The sequence below is a fragment of the Eutrigla gurnardus genome, assembly GCF_963514095.1.
Source record: "Eutrigla gurnardus genome assembly, chromosome: 2".
Lineage (NCBI taxonomy): Eukaryota > Metazoa > Chordata > Actinopteri > Perciformes > Triglidae > Eutrigla > Eutrigla gurnardus.
In genome coordinates this window covers 1,263,513-1,276,566 of record NC_139916.1, presented here as the reverse complement: position 1 = coordinate 1,276,566, position 13,054 = coordinate 1,263,513, and the positions used below count along the sequence as shown (strand labels likewise).

The following is a 13,054-nucleotide window of genomic DNA, read 5'->3' as shown; positions in this document are numbered from 1 at the left end:
ACGCAGACAGCCACAGAGCCGTTAGCCGTTGAGGAGAAGCTAGCTAGGAGGTTACACCGCAGAGAAGCTTCGAGTACCGCCTCGGTCACCGCGGCCCGGTCTTCGTGGACAGGTGTGTCGAAAGAGTGAAATACGTTTTTTTTTTTTTTTTTTTTTTTAATGTATGTAAAATGTACACAAGTTGGGACCGAGTAGAGCTAGCGAGTGTCCAGGGAGGAGAACGTTGCTAAACCGTTGTAGCTGTGGATAACCTTCCAGAACCTTCTAGAAGAAACTTCGGCGGGCTTCCAGGTTATGGTGGTGAGTTAGCCGCTAGAGACTAGCTAGTAAGCGTTGGGATTTTTGCTCCAATGTAAGTGAATTGTGTGTTTGGCTTAAAAAAATGTGTCCAGGGAGGAGAACGTTGCTAAACCGTTGAGTAGCTGTGGATAACCTTCCAGAACCTTCTAGAAGAAACTTTGGCGGGATTCCAGGTTACGTGGTGAGTTAGCTGCTCGAGGCTAGCTGGTTAGAGTTGTTGTTTTTTTGTTGCTCCAATGTAAGTGAATTGTATGTTTGGCTTTAAAAAAAATGGAATCACAATTTAATTACAAAAAGCACTTTTTTTTGCCTCAACACTGTTGGCTTTTAGAGCCTCGCAGCTAAGCTAAGTGTAGCATGCTTCAGCATAGTTGTGGGACAGAATAACTGTCAGGCCTTCCAGCAATTTTTTAAAAGGGGTTAAATGCTAATGTGTATGTATTATAAAAATATAAAGAGTAAGATATATGCATTCCTTTCAGATGCATTCTACGGACAGGTAAGAGGCAGACTAGACTAAAAACTGACTGGGACATAAATTATAAACAATCTCAAGGTTGAAAACACTGAAAGTGAATGAGTTAAAATCCAAGTTAGACTAATAACCTGAAGGGAATGTTTAAGCCTCAGGCGTCACTTTAATTTACTACCCTATTAAAGTGACACTAAGGACAAAAATGTCCACCTCCAAAGAACTGCTATAAAAATTGAACCGATTGACATTTTTTTCTCCTTTTTTTTTTGCATAATTCTCATAACGATTGAGTGGTTTTCCAGTTTCTCTTTCAGTGAGAGAATTGAGCTCTAGCTTGTCCTGCCAGGATTTTAAATCTGGGCTGGAATGGTGTCAGGGCCATGTGCAGGTTCTCATTGGTGAGCCTGGAAGGATATTTCGTTTTAATATGTGGGAATAATTAACATGTCTGTCTGTCCATTCTGGGTTGAAAGCTCTGTTGTCGCTGTCCACTTGTCTCTTAATAGAGAGCGCCACGTGTAGTTATTTTTCTCTCTGTCTTCTCTACCTGTATGGCTCACTCGTCTTCCGGTCTGCCACCTGCTTCTCACCTCTTTCATCTGGCTGTATTAAGAGGCGCCTGGAATTAGGGCTGAACGATTTTAGGAAAAGATCTAATTGCGATTTTTCTGGCAGATATTGCGATTTCGATTTGATTCACGATTTCCTTCAAATCAAGCTTCAGTGCAATATTCACAATGTACAGTAACATTAAATTGAATGCTATTACTCTAATGCAAGGATGACAACTAAAAAATTGCTTCCAAGTGAATTTATTAACAAGGAACATGCATGTTCATTCTTTAAAGTCCTTGACCAATGGCAGTTATTACAAATGAACTAAAAGAGCCATCTTTGACTGTCTTAACTTACAGAAAATCCTTAACTGTAATCATTTAATTGTAAATCAAATACAAAAACTGTTATTGAAATAAAATGACCCTTCTAAAAAATATGTCAGAAATTAAAATAGGTGGGTCATTCATTTATGGCTTACCACTTTATCTTTACACTCTGCGTATAGCTGTGGGACGGCAACCTGTTAGAAGTCGGTGCGGGAGGGAATCGTATATCATCTGTCCAGCGTGCGGAGGAGGTTTTTAAATCCGTCTTTCCGGTGTCTTCCGCTGCTCTTATCGTACGGAGTTACACTGGCAAAAGATGCTGTAATTGTAGTCTGTTTGCTACAGTGGGCCTGATCATCATAGTCACCGGACTTTTTACCGGACTTTTCCGTCATGCACGCGTCATGCAAATGTCTATGGTGATTTTTCAAGTGCCGGTGTTGTGCCGTAATCAGCGCCCCTGCCGTGAAATGCACCCTCTCGCGGGAGATTATATCACCGGTATATATTGGTTGTGTTTCCGCTGGATGTTGCAACTTTAGCGCGACAGGTTTTTCACAGTACCCGTTTCTGGTGCACGTCTGCAGCCTCAAACCCGAAATACTCCCAAATGACGGACGTGCTGTTTTTCTTGGCGATTAAATCCCCTAACTCCGCTTCTGGTCCAGTTGAAGTAATTTCTGACTAATTACAAATACGGAGCAGGTTAATACTGATTGGTTAGCGTGACCTGTTCATGAGTAGTCTGATTGGTGAGCTTGGCAGGATGGTCGGGAGACGGCATGTGTAAAATAGTTGACAACAGATCCTGGGTGAGTCAGGAGCGCTGCAAAAACCGCAGCTTTGGCGATCACATGATCGCGTTGTCTGAAATCGCAATTTCGGTCAGAAAACGATAAATCGTTCAGCCCTACCTGGAATGCACAAATTTGATTGGCTGAGTAGCCTCACATGGGATGATTTAACTTGCATGCAATTGTACAGTGGATTTCCTGATCTGCTAAACCAGTACCGCAAAGTCAAAAAAAGCTGGGCCAGTCAAAATAGAAGCACCCCTTCCAAATTTAAAATATTTAAATAACTCATTGACTATAGGTCCAGGTCCATACAGGACAGCGTCTGGTGACCGCCTGTTGGTGACCTTTGGTCTACAGTTTCACATGTAGTATATTATGGCTCATACACTCTGCCTGGTTTCCAAATGTATTGAATACTCTCATCTCATCTCTCCTCTTCAACTACTTAAAGTGTAAGACTGGCGAAAATGGACCCCATAGTCTTTTTCGCCATGAAAAAACATCAAATAAGCCATCCAGACATTTTTTTTCAGTGATCACCAGTGAGAAAGCCTCGAAAGACGCTAACAGCCCCATATCGCTGACACTGATTAGATTGGGGCGATGAGCCTAACGCATCCACAACGGCATATTTTAACCACTAATATTGCTCAAAATAGCACCAAACCTCTTCAGTAGCATGATAAGGGTCCTTACACATAAAACTAAGCACCAACAACGCAGTTAGCGAACCCGGAGTTTATTAAAAAAAGACTAGTTTACAAGTCTGTGCCTTACCAGTAGGTCCATGTTGACAGGTAGTCCATACAAGTTGATTACCGAATGCACTGGAGTTCAGTTCAATGAGGAAAGTCTTGGCATTTATAATTCCATGGAAAATGCATTACTTGGCTGTTTGTGATGATGTCTATCGAGTGTTGACACGGAAATGAAACCCCAATGTTTATGTGTTTTGCTGGAACAAATCATCTCCTGTTGCATTGCATTCGATAATCGACTTGTACGGACTATACTACGAGAGTACCTGGAAGTTGGGCAGTGAGTAAGTCTTTCAAAACAGTCCTTTTTAATAAACTCCGGGTTCGCTAACTACGTTGTTGATGTTGGTTTTATGTGTAAGGACCCTTATCATGCTACTGAAGAGGTTTGGTGCTATTTTGAGCAATATTAGTGGTTAAAATATGCCGTTGTGGATGCGTTAGGCTCATCGCCCCAATCTAATCAGTGTTAGCGCTATGGGGCTGTTAGCGTCTTTTGAGGCTTTCTCGGTACATGGGTGATCACTGAAAAAAAATGTCTGGATGGCTTATTTGATGTTTTTTCATGGCGAAAAAGACTATGGGGTCCATTTTTGCCAGTCTAACGGAGCGTACCCACCAAACGCGATGAACGCGATTGAAACGCGCGACAAATGAAATCGCGTCGCGCTAGACGCTCCAGTTTTGACGCCGGTCCAATATGCCAAAAAACGCCTCATCGCGGCATCGCGTCATCGCGTCGAGCTCGCCCAAACAACAACATTTCTTCCGCCATTTCATTCTCTCGTCGATCATGGCTGAGATAACCACCATCGCTGCACTGTATCTACTCTGGAGAAGTTCCCAGCTTCGTCTGCGGGCTAGGCGCCGACGTCGGTTCTGGGTGCATGCTACCCTACGGAGGCGGCGTGAGCTCGCCGAGTTCCACCGTCTCCTGCAGGAGCTGCGCCTGGACGACGGCCGGTTCCAGCGGTACTTCAGGCTGACTGTTGCCCAGTTTGAAGACCTGCTAACCAGGGTACAGGACCAGGAGGTTTAGCTGCTGCTCTGCCCAGAACTGGTGCTTCATAGCCGGCCATAAGCCCCAGTGATAAACAATCGCAAAAAAAAGGATCTCTGTGTGTGAAAGAGCTGGGATTGATATGTATGTATGTGTGTGTGTGTGTGTGCGCGCGCGTGCGTGCGCCCCCCAACTTTGATTATGGGCAATATATAATATAATATAATATAATATATAAATATTGTGGCAAAAAGCGAGGGAACACCAGGACGTCCGTACGTCAGCACGTCGGTGACGATCTCAACGCTGATAGGCTGTCGCGGCGCGTCTTCACGCGAATTCGCCGCAAAAGTTCAATTATTTCAACTCGAGCGATGGCGCGATGAAGCGATGGCGCGATGAAGCGATGAAGCGATTTTTCGCGTCCATCGCGTCCATCGCGCCGCGCTATCGCGTCCATCGCGTCGCCCGGCGCGATGAAGCGTCTAATCGCGTCTTTGCATTGACTTTACATGTAATCTTGTCGCGCGATGAAGTTTCATCGCGTTTGGTGGGTACGCCCTGTTACACTTTAAACAGTTCTACTTCAGCTGGCCGGCTGGTACCACCATCGCTGAAATCAAACAAACGTCAGGAGGACAGCAGAGTCATTTGCCATCTTCCGAAAAAGGCTCAAGACTCACCTGTTCAGACTTCACCTCGACTCTACATAGCATGACCCATTAACACCCCCCCCCCCCCCCCCCCCAAAAAAAAAAACTTACCTATAGCACTCTGATCATAGCACTGTTGCTCTTAAGGTACTACTTTACTCAGATGAGGACCTAACACTTGTTCTATTTCTAGCTCTTACTTTATCGGCAATGATACGTTGTGGTTTCTTTGTTTCCTTCTTTTGACAAATGTACTTATTGTAAGTCGCTTTGGACAAAAGCGTCTGCTAAATGACCTAAATGTTAAATGTAAATGTAAACACCCAATAGATATTACTACACCCCAACAAGACTCAGTTAAGGGTGTTTTCATATAATATGTCCCTCCCTGGAGGCTGTTTAATAACCATTGTGTGAAAATGTTGTTTGTTTTTATCCCAGGAGGTAAAGCTTATCTCCACACTGCTTGAAGCTGTTTGAACTTCTTCTCTATAGGAATCTAACTCACCTGTCAGGTGTAAAACACACGGATGTTTCCATCCCTGCGAGCTAGTTGTTATTGCAACAGCTAACTTGTTGACAGATGAAGCAAAACTGCATGTTTGTTTAAAAAAAAAAAGACAACATATCACATCCAATTCCCTGTGAGGGACAGGAAGATAAACATCTGCATTTCGTCCCATTGCCTTCTTCCCAGAGCAAACATTATTAATGTAAAATGTCAGAGAAACTTACAAGAGTCGCAATCGTTCTACTCTAACAGTTACAAAGGTAAAGGCACATATGAAAGACACTCTAATGCTCACTGGACAGCATGGAATCCATCCATCTAGATTTTACTAGAGATGCACCGATCGATCTGCAGCCGATGCAATCGGCCGATAATTTCCCTATCGATTTTGATCAGAGTTCTCAAAATAGATCAAAGCAGGCTGATCCGATAACGTTTTAATATAGACAGTGCATTGACTGCATGCAGGTTCACACCAGCCGCGGAAGCGCCGCAAATGGCCGCAGAGCGGAGCCCACTTCCTTTCGGTGCGCTTGTTAAGCGATAGTGTAGTTCACACCAGACGCAAAGCGCCGCAATCCTATGCGGCCGTCCTGTGCCGTGAAGCGATTGTTTCGGCAGTCCTGTCAATTTTGGCAGTAAGTCGCACAAAGAAACGCGAGACAACCCGGTCAATTTTCAAAATAAAAGCAATTTTCAAAATAAAATACAGCGATTGACAAATGCAATCATATTTGTGTATCTAAACAGAGTAGAGACATGGAAACAATTAATCAATGTGAAGAGTACAGTGTTTCCCCTACCATTGTACAGGCCTGGCGGGGCCGCCAGTCCAAGGAGACCTACCGCCAGGCCAGAAAAAAAAATCAATACGCCAAAAATAAGCCACCTATCAATACATTCATAAATCAATAATCATTAGGAGCGCCTCCGCGCAGCACAGTAGACTTGCTCCGCAAGACGCGTGGCCGCAACAATCCTCGCCGCGCGCTCCCGCTACGTTCTTCTTCGTGTACTTTACGCGCTTGATGTTGTTCTGATGCCGTTCCGCCTCGTTAAACCACCACGATGTCGCTTTCTACTTTGAAAACACGGAAAGTTGACACTGTATTTTGATAAGCTGTTGCACTCTTCAGACTCGTGGTGTGAGCGGAACCGGACCGGTACCGGAACCGGACCGGTGCATTTATAAGAAAAATGCCGCTGTGTGTCTCCGTCCAAAATCTGCTTTCCTCGCGCTGCCTGCTCGCACAGATCCGCTCGTGCGCACATTCGCTGATATATATATGCAGAGACGGCGCTCCTTAAAAACTCCTTAAGCTGTGGAACTCTGAGTTAACCTATTTCTACCTGAATTTCTATCAGGCTGTTGAGTAAACCTATAACTTATATTTTACTTGATAAAATAGGACAATATATGCACTCATATGTCGTTGTAGTGTTTTACAGTATCTGTAGCTATTAATGTTATGCTCCTCATTTTCAAGTCATATTTTTGCGGACCCTAATTTTGGATCATTTCCATCAACCGGCACCTTAATAAGTCACTCTCTCCTTGAATCCTTGAAAACCTTGAATACACTCGTGTTGAACAAAAATGTTGAATGCAAATATAATAATTGCAGAATTGCAGACTGCTTGCTGTGCCACCCTCACTTAATCCAACTGCACCAATACACCATCCCACGCGTCTCGTCTGTTTAGGGTTTTTTCGGTGGGTACCACCGGGCCTGAAAAAAATTCTAGGGGAAACACTGGAGTAGATAAAGAAATATGTGTATTTCAACGGTATATCTACACTACTACTGTCTACTACCATACACACTCTCTCTTTCTCTCTCTGTCTGTGTGTGTGTGTCTGAGAGAGAACGGATAAATAAAAGAAGTGTACAAACTTCTTGGTTACAGAAACATGGCGTATATATTTATGAGGTTATGATGAAAAAAATAGCTCTGAATTAACAACAGCTGAGCAGAAGCGCTTGTCGCTTGCGTAGAAATACACATCTGGTCGGAACAGGGGGGCTGCGGATTGCGTACGATTTTCGTGGGTGCGCCGCTTTGGCGGCCGGTGTGAACCCGGCGTTAACTCAGCTGACTGTAACAGAGACATATAAACGACAGCAACCCTACAACGACAACAAGAAAATGAAAGAACTAAATAAAAAGGTAATGGAATTCATATGCCTCGACCAGAGAAGAAGACATCGGGTTCAAACGCCTCGTTAACTGCTTGGATCCATGATACACGCTGCCTAGTCGTAAATATTTCACTGATGAATGCCTGCCGGAGCTATACCATGCTGTATACACTGTATATATACAGCCTGCAATAAAACGGTGGTCTATTTATGATACTTTCTCATCTCCTAATTTTTATACTTAATAATACAATGTCAATGTTGCGTAAGAAGAATAACAAATTAAATATATGAAAGTTACATAAGACAACAATATAGAAGAATTTATGGATTTGACGCAGTGATCGGCAATATCGGGATCGGCAGATACTGCTTTTGGTGATCGGTGATCGGCCCTAAAAATCCTGATCGGTGCATCTCTAGATTTTACAAACACAAATCTCTTCTCATTCTAATGTTATATTAATGTATTGACCAGAAGGCTAATGTGAGTGTAATGGTGAACAAACAGCTTCCAGCAGTCAGTCAACATGTCAGCAGATCAAAGCTGCAACAACATGAAAACAGCCCAGAGGGAAATATCACAGCTCTGAGACCACAGTATTTAAACCTGAGCAGATGTCATGTTCATTGGAGATTTGAGACGACTCGCTGCAAACATGACGAGTCGAAACATCGCCTCGACTGTTGGTAAGTCTCTTCATTTGTTAAGTGCACTTCATCAGAACTGCTATAAACAGAGCTGTCCAGAACTAGGGTACTAATGTTTACAGTGCAGAGTGACTGAAGGCTTTAAAAATGGTTTAATAAACGCAAAAACCTCCCTCACGCAAAGACCATTCTGAAATTGATCCAGATTAAAAGCCACACCGACGTCCTCATAGATCTGCAGGAGTTTATAAGATCAGACAGTTTCAGGACCATCAAGAGTCTTGATGACAGGACGATGTCAACTAGAGTTATGGATCCTTCAGAATAATAAACACTTTGACTACCAGCTTGAGATGCTGCAGAGACATAACTGTGTCATCTGTGTTGAAAAGGGTTTTACTAAGTATGTCTAAGTGAAAATGTGGAGTGTTAACAAAGCTATTGCATGCATTGCAACCTCAATTAAGTCACAGGTACAGAGCTGAGGTGAAGCAGAGTTGGCTTTGAGAAACACCTCAGCCCTGGAGTGATAGCTGTCTCAAACAGCAAGCGTGGACCTGAGCCTGGACTGTTGTCTGGCATTGTGTGTGTGTGTTGTCTGACATGTACAGTGTTGTGGAGATGAATTTCAAGAGTCTAAATGGTAAAGCTCAGCTTATCAACTATCTGCAACTTTTATTATGGGTGTTAAAAACAAACCAGGACCAACAAAGAGAAAATTGAATGTGTCAAAGAAGATTTTAACTTTTTTCTTTTTCTTTCAGCGCTGGCAGCTGTATTCCTCCTGCTTTATGTCACAGGTGAGATGACAAACCACACTGACTGAAGCTTCACCATCAAAACACAAAAGTTCTGAATTCATACCACACATGAAACTACTGTTGATACTATTGCTTCATTTAATACTACCACTACTGCTAATGCTGCTACTGCAGTTTTTTCTCGCCACTGTCACTGTAATGCTTGCCCCTGGATGATGTTGGGACTTTGAAAATGCATTAACTCTGAAAATCACGAGCGTATTCTAGTCCTGCTCGATGTGTGATGTCCTGAGATGACATCTGTTGTCATATGCCATTATAAATAAAGTTGAATTGAATTGAAGCCACAATTATTCATACAATAAATGCAGTAGCTGTGACGAGTCTCATCAGGTTTTAACATGGACAAGGAAAGAAGAAAACACTTCATATTATAATCATATCATAATCAGGATTTGCAACTGAAACTCTTAAATGGCAAGACAATGGCAATCGGCAGGACTTACTTTTGTCTCCAAACATTCATACGCAGATATGTGTCAGCCGTCGACAACACATAATGGTACAACTTAAAGTTTTATGACATGACTCTACCATCGGCCTGTAATTTAAGAAGCTGAACATGTTTGGAGCCGAGACATTTTTGTGTGTAAAGTGGTTTAAAACAATTATTTGTATATTTATAGATGGTCAACCTGCCCAGGGGGACAATGGCAAAAGGTAAATGAAAGATAATCTCTTTGTCATACATCTCAAAGTGTCTAATTCTCCCCTCTCCAAACTGTGCATAGATGTACCTAAAAACAATCTCCTTATCGACCATCTTGTGTATCTGTTTTACATTTGGGGATTTTAACAGGATGGGATTTATTTCATACACATACCTTACATGTGTTTACATGTTTTTTCTTTTTTTTACATTGTGTTTTATCTTGTGCAGCACTTTGGAAACCCTGTGTTTGTTAAAAACGTGATATATAAATAAAGTGGATTGGATTGGATTTTTCTGCGTTAAAAAAATAAGTGCATTAACCAAAAGAAATTAATCAACAAGCGTTCATTTTGACAGCCCTATTTTTTAAATGTATTTCTATTATAAAGATAATACTTAAGTGGGATACATTTTCAGGTTATCTGAAATCAGTGAATCTGTTCAGCTGTTTGTCTCCTGTTGAACTGATGAAACTCCTCCTGTGACTTCTGCTGTAGTTACTATTCAGTTAAAGTCACCTGGAAACATGCAGAGCCAAATCAGGTAATCACTGATATTTGATCATCATCATCATCATCATCATCATCATCATCATCATCATCATCATCATCATCATCATTTATTTCAACACTGAACATTCATGTTAAAATAATTTGTTTTAAAATTTGGGTTCAGCTTCAGATGTCCATCGATGAAATGTTTCTGGAGGTGAAGCAGGAACTGGAAAGGTAAAACGGGAGGAGGAGGAGGTTTGAGACCATGAAAAGTATGAGGAGGACGGACAAACTCTGTATTTAGATATTGATTGATTGTGTTACTGATCTTTATTACATTTACATTTAGGGCATTTATCAGACGCTTTTATCCAAAGCAACTTAAAATAAGTTCATTTGTTGGAAGAAAGTGCAACAGTATATTGCTATCAGTACAGTAAGGATTTCACAAGAACAAGTTTAAACCACGCCCAATTGCTAAGAGATAAGTGCTAACATACAAAGTGTGAAATACTATACTGCCCTACAAAGCCTAACTGCAGTAACTACATGTTCGTTGAGTTATAACCATGAACATTACATCATCAATACGTGTAATCAAGTGTCATATTACTTACCTACCTTTAACCCATTTGGCTGGCAGGTAAAAAAAACAAACAAAAAAACTTTAAAGCAGTTTTCTCAGTTTTACCCTTGTAGGGTAAGGTAGGGTGGTATAGTATGTGCCAGTACACACAAACGAGCAATGAGGACTTTGTTTTTGTTTTTTTGGGAGGGGGCGGGGTAGTAGGGGAGGAGGCTAAGCAGAGTCAAGGTGACCTCTGAACAACAGGTTCTTGAATCTCTTATGGAAGATTGGGAGTGACTCTGCGGTCCTCACATTGGCGGGAAACTCATTCCACCATTGCAGCGCCAGGGCGGAGAAGAGTATCTATCTATGATACAGCCAATGTGTACAGGATTAGTGGTTGATGGATGGGTGGACTTACGTTGGATCACTTTGAGCATCTCAGTCAGTGAATCTGTTCAACTGTTTGTCTCCTGTTGAACTGATGAAAATCCTGTCTTCTGCTGTAGTTTCTATTCAGCTGATGCCAACGGGAAACAAGTGGAGCAACATCAGGTAATCACTGATGTTTGATCATCATCATCATTCCTGTCAACACATCCACAGAAAAATAATTTGTTTTGAAATGTGGTTTCAGCTTCAGAAGACAATCGATGAAATATTAGGGAACCTACGGCAGAATCTGGCAAGGTATGAGTCATGAGGAGGTTTGGGATGATGAAGAGTACGAGGAGGAGGAGACAAAGACTGTTGTCAGTTGAGATAATCATCCTGCGTTACTGATCTTTAAAGGAACTATCTATAGATGTTTAATGTGGCCCCGCCCACCTCCAGAGAGACACATGATGGGACACACCTGTCTCTCTCACATTATATTCAGGTCTATCAACACAGGGACTAACAGTAGACAGGAGTGATCTGGATCACCCTGCTGACTCTAACCTGGATCAGGTCTTTACATCAGGTTCCACGTTTATTCCTGACCCGATGCTGTATTCTGGGTAAAATGTACAGTTTCACAGCCGCTGTCATGATTACGTCAGTGTTTGCTGCAGGCAGTAGCACATCAGGGTGAGGTGAAACGGCTCAGTGAACGTCAATTCAAACGGGATCAAAAACATATTTGTCCTTGGCCGTTGGCTACTGTACATATTTCCAAAATAAGGTCCCATGGGAGACACTGGAAGGGGCGGGACTTAGCCTCTCTAGTGGGCAGGCGAGGTTCGGGCCGAGGGGGTGGGTCATCACTGTTCAGCTGTTTGTCTCCTGTTGAACTGATGAAGATCCTCCTTTGTCTTCTGCTCCAGTTATGCTTTTCCGGAGATCAACTGGAATCAAGCGGAAAAGGACGAGGTAATCACCACGTTTTTATAAATCATCAACATCATCATCATCCTTCCTGTAAAGTCTCTGAACACCCACGCAAAAATAACTTGTCTTAAAATGTGTTTACAGCTTCAGAAATTCACGGGTGAAATGTTGACGAATATGGAGAAGAATCTGGAAAGGTATGAAACGTGAGGAGGAGGACGAGGAGGTTTGATAGATAATATGTGAGATGATGAAGAGTAAAGGTGTGTTCACACCTAACCTTTCATGTGCTGCTATTGCATAAACCCAAGACTGTCTATGGTTCAAACAACAAGGTCGCTGCAATAGTAGTTATTTCAGCCATGACGGAGGATAGCTGGTTGGTGTTTACATGGAGTTAAGCCCCGCCTCCTCTGTGGCAAGTCTAGCGTGAATAAACCCAAATTATTCCGTTCACAAACACAACTGATGAGTAACAAGATTAAAATTTGCTTTGCGTTTGTTGTGAACGAGGGGACAAAGTGTACTATCAGATTAAATATTGATCCTGTGCTCCTTAATATCCCCTGGTCCTCTGGCTCAGTCCCCATTTTGACAATGACTTACTGGCAAAGTCTGTGGACTTTTCGTAGTGAGCGCCGGTAAAGTCCTATGTCGGAGTGTTAGCCTCAACACAAGCGTAGCTCAGAGTTTAGCCGGTGTGTTCTCAGCAGGTGAAGCTCCACGACTTAGTCGGCAACACGATTGTATAGGATATGTAATCGGGGTCCCTCCACCGTGTCACTCTAAGCCAAGGGGTCCTCGGCCTGAACAACGTTGAAGACCTCTGATCTCCAATAATGAATCCTGTTGGGAATCATAGAAAGAAGTCACTGAGTTGACTGAGAATCTTCATGGTTTTGAAATAGTTTTTTTTTTCTATTAGATCTTTCTTGTCTTCAATCACACATATTATCTGTTTATGATTGTATCTTGACATTGTCATATGTTTTTATCTATATTTGTCTTTTTGTTCTTTACATTTCCTTTGTTTTGTAA

At 42.3% G+C, this 13,054-nt stretch overlaps 1 protein-coding gene across 1 annotated transcript in view; it reads left to right on the top strand.

Moving 5' to 3' along the window:
• mkrn2 (makorin, ring finger protein, 2) overlaps positions 1-13,054 on the top strand; it is a 294,103-nt gene that overhangs the window by 7,798 nt on the left and 273,251 nt on the right. The gene's annotated exons all lie outside the window — the stretch shown is intronic.